Source organism: Pongo pygmaeus, chromosome 11 (assembly GCF_028885625.2).
Source record: "Pongo pygmaeus isolate AG05252 chromosome 11, NHGRI_mPonPyg2-v2.0_pri, whole genome shotgun sequence".
In the NCBI taxonomy this organism is placed as follows: Eukaryota; Metazoa; Chordata; class Mammalia; order Primates; family Hominidae; genus Pongo; species Pongo pygmaeus.
In genome coordinates, this window is record NC_072384.2 from 82,836,490 (window position 1) to 82,843,726 (window position 7,237).

General features: G+C 44.5%; 1 pseudogene; it reads right to left on the reverse strand.

Moving 5' to 3' along the window:
- Positions 1-310: 310 nt before the first annotated feature.
- On the reverse strand, positions 311-4,796 carry LOC129031581 (keratin, type II cytoskeletal 8-like; annotated as a pseudogene).
- Between the last annotated feature and the right edge of the window lie 2,441 nt (positions 4,797-7,237).

Consider the following 7,237-nt stretch of genomic DNA (forward strand, 5'->3'; position numbering starts at 1 on the left):
AGTTTCTATATCTCTGTTTGTATGACTCTGTCTCTCTCTCTCTCTCTCTCTCTCTCTATATATATATATATTTGGCAGAGCTAGCTGAGGTTTTATTTTGGAAAAAAATAAAAGCAATTGAATTGTTCTGTAGCTGGAGGCATGGGCAAGGGGGCTCCCCAGGTAGTGAACTCCCCTGCGGATGGGCTGAGGGCTAGGGCTGAGGCTCAGGTGGGTCTGCCCTTCTCTGTGCTACTCTGCACAGCTGCCTGCCTCACTGGCTGTGGTGCAGCCACAGGAGGGGCAGGCTGGGAGGGGCTGCTGTGGCTGTTCACTTGGGCTGGACGTCAGAGGACTCTGACACCAGCGTCCCATCACGGGTCTCAATCTTCTTCACAACCACGGCCCTGGTGTAGCTGGTGCAGCTGAAGGAACTGGAGTCCACGCCAGAGCCAAAGCTGGAGCCCAGTCCATAGCTGAGGCCGGGGCTTGTGAGGCCCCCATAGGCCGAGCTCAGACCACCTGCATAGCTGCTGGTGGTCTTCGTATGGATACTCATGTTCTGCATCCCAGACTCCAGCCAGCTCTCCTCGCCCTCCAGCAGCTTCCTGTAGGTGGTGATCTCGATGTCCAGGGCCAGCTTAACGTTCATCAGCTCCTGGTACTAATGCAGCTGCTGCACCATGTCCTGCTTGGCTTGCTGCAGGGCGGCCTCCAGCTCAGACAGCTTGGCGTTGGCATCCTTAACGGCCAACCCCCCGCGCTGCTCCGCATCTGAGATGGCGGCCTCCAGGGAAGCCCTCTGGCCTTTGAGACCCTCAATCTCAGCCCGGAGCCAGCTGATGTTCCGGTTCATTGCGGAGATCTCAGTCTTTGTATGCTGCAGATCATCCCCGTGCTTCCCAGCCAGCGTCTGCAGCTACTCATACTTGATCTGATACATGCTCTCGGCCTCAACCCGCCTCCGGTTGGTGATCTCGTACTGTGCTTGACCTCATTGATGATGCTGTCCATGTCCAGGGAGTGGCTGTTGTCCATGGACAGCACCACAGACGTGTCTGAGATCTGGGACTGCAGCTCCGGGATATCCTCTTCATACAGCTGCCTGAGGAAGTTGATTTCGTCAGTCAGCCCTTCCAGGCAAGACTCCAGCTCTACCTTGTTCATGTAAGCTTCATCCACATCCTTCTTGATGAGGACAAATTCGTTCTCCATCTCTGTACACTTATTGATCTCATCCTCATACTTGTTCTTGAAGTCCTCCACCAGCCTCTGCATGTTGCCAAGCTCCGCCTCCAGCTTCAGCTTTTCCTGGCCCAGAGTCTCCAGCTGCTGCCTAAGGTTGTTGACGTAGCTCTGGAATATGTTGTCCATGTTGCTCCGAGCCGTCTTCTGCTGTTGCAGGAGGCTCCACTTGGTCTCCAGCATCTTGTTTTGCTGCTCCAGGAACTGTACCTTGCATATGAAGGAGGCAAACTTGTTGTTGAGGGTCTTGATCTACTCCTTTTTCTGAGTGTGCACTGCCTGGATGTTGGGGTCCACCTCCAGGTTAAGGGGGCTCAGCAGGCTCTGGTTGACAGTGACAGTGATGATGCCTCCCATACCACTGGCCCCACCGTAGCCTCCTCCCAGGCCACCCCGGAAGCTGCTGCTGCCCACTCGGGAGAAGCTCGAGGAGCTGATGCAGGCACCAGGCCCACTTGCGTAGAAATGGCTGCTGAAGGCCTGGGGGCCAGAAGTGGACACCCTGTAGGACTTCTGGGTCACCCTGATGGACACGGTGGAGGCAGGAGTGGAGGCAGGCAGGCTGAACCAGGTGGAGTTTCCAGAAGGAGTGGAGAAGCTGCTTCTTGGTTGACTTCTTATATTATCAATATAATATAAATAACTAAGGCCAGACTCGGTGGCTCACACCTGTAATCCCAGCACTTTGGGAGGCTGAGGCAGGTGGATCACCTGAGGCCAGGAGTTGGAGACAAGCCTGACCAACATGGTGAAACCCTATCTCTACTAAAAATACAAAAAAATAGCCAGGCATGGTGGCGGGCACCTATAATACCAGCTACTTGGGAGGCTGAGGTGGGAGAATCGCTTGAACCTGGGAGGTTGAGGTTGCAGTGAGCCAAGATCGCACCACTACATTCCAGCCTGGGCGACAGAGCAAGACTCCATCTCAAATATATATATATATATATATGTGTGTGTGTGTGTGTGTGTGTATATAATTTATGTTTATACAAAACCACATATATATAACCAAAAAATGTTGTGTAATCAAAATACTCCAGTAACAAATTTATAAATAAGGAATTGTATTCATGAAGAAAATTTACATTGAAACTTGTTTCAATTGAAATTTTTAAAAAGTCTTCTAAAGGATCACACAGGAAGCAGGTGCCATAATCATGAAAGGAATTTCGTGGGTTGTTCTGTTTTGTTTTGAGACAGGGTCTCTCTCTTTGTCAACCAGGCTGTAGAACAGTGGTACGATTTTGGCTCACTGCAGCCTTGACTTCCTGGGCTCCAGCAATCCTCCTACCATAGCCCCCTAAATAGCTAGTACTACAGGTGCGCGCCACCATGCCCAACTACTTCTTTTGTATTTTTTTGTGGAGACTGTGTTTCACCATGTTGCCCAGGCTGGTCTCCAACTCCTGAGCTCAAGTGATCTGCCCACCTCAGCGTCCCAAAGTGCTGGGATTACAGGTGTGAGCCACTGTGCTTGGCCGAAATTTGTTTTTCTCTATATTCATTTCAGGCTGTGTCTGCATGTTCTTAGTGAAGTGCAGAATTGAGATTATTAACTCAGGCTAGAAATTGTAATGCAAACGGGAGGATTTTTGATTATTTATAAATGATTTTTACCCATATAAGTCACATCTTAATTAACGAGGATTACATATTCTCATGGCAGATTTTATTATGTAACATGCCAGAGCATGTAATGTAGTGGGATAAAAGTGGATCTTAGAATTCAACAGAGCAGTGGCTGGGCACAGTGTCTCACGCCTGTAATCCCAGCACTTTGGGAGGCCAAGGTGGGCAGATCACCTGAGGTCGGGAGTTCGAGACCAGCCTGGCCAACATGGAGAAACCCCATCTCTACTGAAAAAAAAAAAAAAATACAAAAATTAGCCAGGCATGGTGTCACTTGCCTGTAATTCCACCTACTCAGGAAGCTGAGGCAGGAGAATTGCTTGAAGTCAGGAGGTGGAAGTTGCAGTGAGCTGAGATCAAGCCACTGCACTACAGCCTGGGCGACAGAGCAAGACTCAGTCTCAAAAAACCATTAAAAAAATTAAAGAATTCAACAGACCTGAGACTAAATACAAAAGATCCACTGCTTACTACTTCATTGCGATTTAGCCACTTTATCTAAAAGTGGGATTTTTACGAGGATTAGAGGTAATGCTCAGAAAATGCCTAGCATAGCACCTCACATAGACACTCTAAATCTGTTAGGAGAGAAGAATTATACGGAGAACACAGGAACATATTCTAGGATGTATTCACTTCACACTTTTCCCTTTTCCTCAGATCCAAGGCCCCAAGCCCTTGTAAGGATGTGCCCTTTCTTGCAGGACAATCTCTTACCATTCATGTCTCAGCATGGGAAATGCCTTCCCCAGGGGTGGAATGCTGTCCTCTCCCTCTGGCCTGGGTCTAATAACATTTTGCCTCTTGTTTCTCTCCTGCCAGCACTCTAAGCTAGCTTTGTGTAAGGGATTTTTGCCCTTAAGGGACTTTTTGGAAAGCCATACATTGCAGTGGAACAAGCATTGTATATTGAGTCAGGGGACCTGGGATTACAAGGGATATGAACTCGGGCAAATCAGTTTACTTTTCTGCACCTTGGTTCTTCTGCAAAATGTTGATATGAGTTGGATAGCATCTAGGTGTCAGGATATTAACAACCGATGTTACTGCAGACATTAATATTCTAATATTACCAGCAGGGACTGCAGCTATCAACGTAGTGTAAAGAATACGGGCTCATGAGTAAGACAGAACTGTGTTCAACCTTGTTACTCAGATCTGTTACCTAACAGATCTGGACTGTGTGACCAAAGGCTATGTCCTTAGGTTCCAAGTTAAATGTCCTTCTTTATAAAAAGAGAATGGATGCCTATTTTATTAGGTTATCATGTGGATTGAATCAGATACTGTTTGTATATTCCTGGGACATAGATCTGTTCTTGTTGAAGAAGTCTTTAAATCCATTATAGTGCACAGTCTTTATCTTACTCAACACTATCAACAGCATATGAGACAGCTGATCACATTGTGTACTTTAATACATTTTCTTTACTTGTACTCTCAGAACTCTCTCTCTCTCATTCATTTTCATTCAACTCCCTGACCTCTCCTTCTTAGTCACTTTGGTATGCATGGGGCTTCTCTATCAACCCTCACTACCAGGCCATCTCATTCGGCTCCATGGCTTTATATAGCATCTTTAAGCTGATTACTCCAGAAGTTGCATTTCTAGCAGATACCTCTCTTACGAAGTCCAGATTCATATATATAGCTGCCCACTTGATATCTCCATTTGGCTGACTAATTGACATCTCCATTTGGCTGATTAATAGGAGTATTAAACTTAACAAGTCACAAACTTCTTCTCATATTCACATCACTTGTTTCTTGGTAACTGGCAAATCTATTCTTTAGTTGCTTAGACTAAGAACTTTGGAATTATCTGAATTATCCCACATCAATCTACTAACAGATTCTCTTGGCATGATTCTCATGTATCCCTAGAATCTAATTACTTTTTACCTTCCCTCTGCTGCCGTTCTAGCGCAAGCAACTGTCATCTTCCATCTGGACCTCTGTAGTAGTCTCCTAACAACAAGCAAGAAAGGGAGCGTCCATCCTGCTCCCTTTCCTTATAGCAGCCAGGAAGACCCTTTTATGGTATAAGCAACGTCATGTCACTTGTCATAGATTAAGCTTCCTGGAAGCTGACTGAGGTGGAGTTTAGCATGCAAGACTTTTCAAAGAGTGCCGTTGGGATCAACACTTGTGGAAGGGAAGAAGAAAGCAGAATTGGGCAGACAGAAAAGTCAAGTGGTTATACAGATCCAGTGACAGGCTTAGCTAACCACACGTTAGCTTTTTAGAGCTAGAATGCTTCCTCAGAGTTGTTTCAAATTGGGCTAACATACAGATCTTTATGCTCCCTCATCAATCAGCCATGGATGTGGTCTATTCCATAAAGGACACAACCTCTGCAAAGCAGCCCTCTGCAGCTGCAGCAGTCCCTGAAGGGATTGTTACCAGTCAGCCAATAGTACAGCTGGTAGTGGAGGCAATAGGTATTCATTGAAGAAGGATCTGGGTAGCACAACACAGGATCCATCATATGACTCCTTTCCCTAGTTCCCTCCTGTGGCTTCCTATCACTCAGAATACAAGCCAAAGTTATTATCATTTCTCTCTGTCCACATCTCCTCCAACTCTTTCCCCTAATTCACTCCCTTAAAGCCAAGTTAGCTACCCAGGTGTTTCTTGAACCTCTCCATCTCCTATTAGTGCACTCCTGTTTCAGCACTTGGCATAGACACTCCAAATTTGTCAGAAGATTTAGACACTTGGCTATTAAGCTATTCCCCCATATATCTACAGGGCTGGCTTCTGCACTTTATTCAAGTCTCTATTCAATTTTCACTGTATCAGAAGAGCTTTCTCTTACCACCCTAAAACAAATAACACGCTGCCCTCTCACTCTGTTCCCTTATTTTGCTTGATTTTTTTTTTAGCATTTAAATTATGACCCAGCATGGTTATATGTATATTTGTTTCTTGCTCCCTCCACTTGCATATAAGATCCATGAAAGAAGGGACTTTGTTTTTATTCACTGCTATATCTCCAATGACTATAACAGTGCCTGGCACATTGTTGATGCTCAATAAATATTCGTTAACTGTAATTATTTTGGAAGCAGGGCCATATTCTACAGTAAATAAAAGACAAGGCACTGGACTGAAACAAACATAGGTTTTATTTGTGATTCTAAACTTAGGAGCTGTGAAATGTAGACTATGTGATATGCTTTCTCTGTACCTGAGTTTTTCCCAGTTGTAAAATGAAGATGATTATAATAGTATGTACATAATAGGCTAGAGGTGAGGTCAAATAGGATAATGTGTGTAAAGCATTGTTAAGCAGCTAAGGGATAATACTAAGAATCTAAAATTGTTTATAAGCACAGTGCCTAGCATGCAGTAAATGCTTAATAGTTCTTATTTTTTTATCATTATTATGATAAACATATGGATTGATTTATGGTTAGAGTTGTTTTTTGATGAGCCTGTGATTGTTGTTTAAATGATGCAAATAATTTCTTCAGTTTTTCATTTTAGGATGTCCTGTAGATAGCCTAAGCTTATGTATATATATATATATATTTTTTTCTCTCCCTTTCTTTTTCTTTTTTTTTTTGAGACGAGGTCTTACTCTGTTGCCCAGGCTGGAGTACAGTGGCAATCATGGCTCACTGCAGCCTCAACCTCCTTAGCTCAGGTGATCCTCCCACCACAGCCTCCCAGGTAGCTGGGACTACAGGCACATGCCACCAAACCTGGCTAATTTTTTGCCCAGGCTGGTCTCGAACACCTGGGCTCAAGCAATCCACCCATTTTGGCCTCCCAAATTGCTGGAATTACAGGCATGCGCCACTGTACTGGGCCTGTTCCCTTTTCAAGAGGGAGAAATTTGGTTTATATCTCAGTCTGCTCAGGCTGCTCTAACCAAATGCCATAAACTGTGTTGCTTAAACAACCGAAATATATTTTCTTACAGTTCTGGAGGCTGAGAAGTCCAAGATCAAGGTGCTGGCCTATTCAGTTCCTGCTGAAAGCTCTCTTCCTGGTTTGCAGACAGCCAGCTTCTCCTTATGTCCTCATACTGTCTTTCCTTGGTCCATATAGGGGAGCAGGGAGGTCTCTTTCAGTTCTCCTGAAGCTACTAAACCCATCATGAGGACCCTACCCTAGGGTCTTAGTCTAATCCTAAATTACATCCCAAAAGTCCCATTTAAATACTATCACCTTGAGGTTTAAAGCTTTAACATATGCATTTTGAAGGGACAGAAATAGTCAATCCATAACAGTTGAATTTTTTTATGTCAGAAAGTTTCAAAAACAACACAAATTTTAATATGTGGTATTGGAAGAAAAGTTTTCATAAGTGCAACTCCATTTTATATATGTGTTTATACATTGTGTTGAAATTCATTTAAAATTACATTTACTT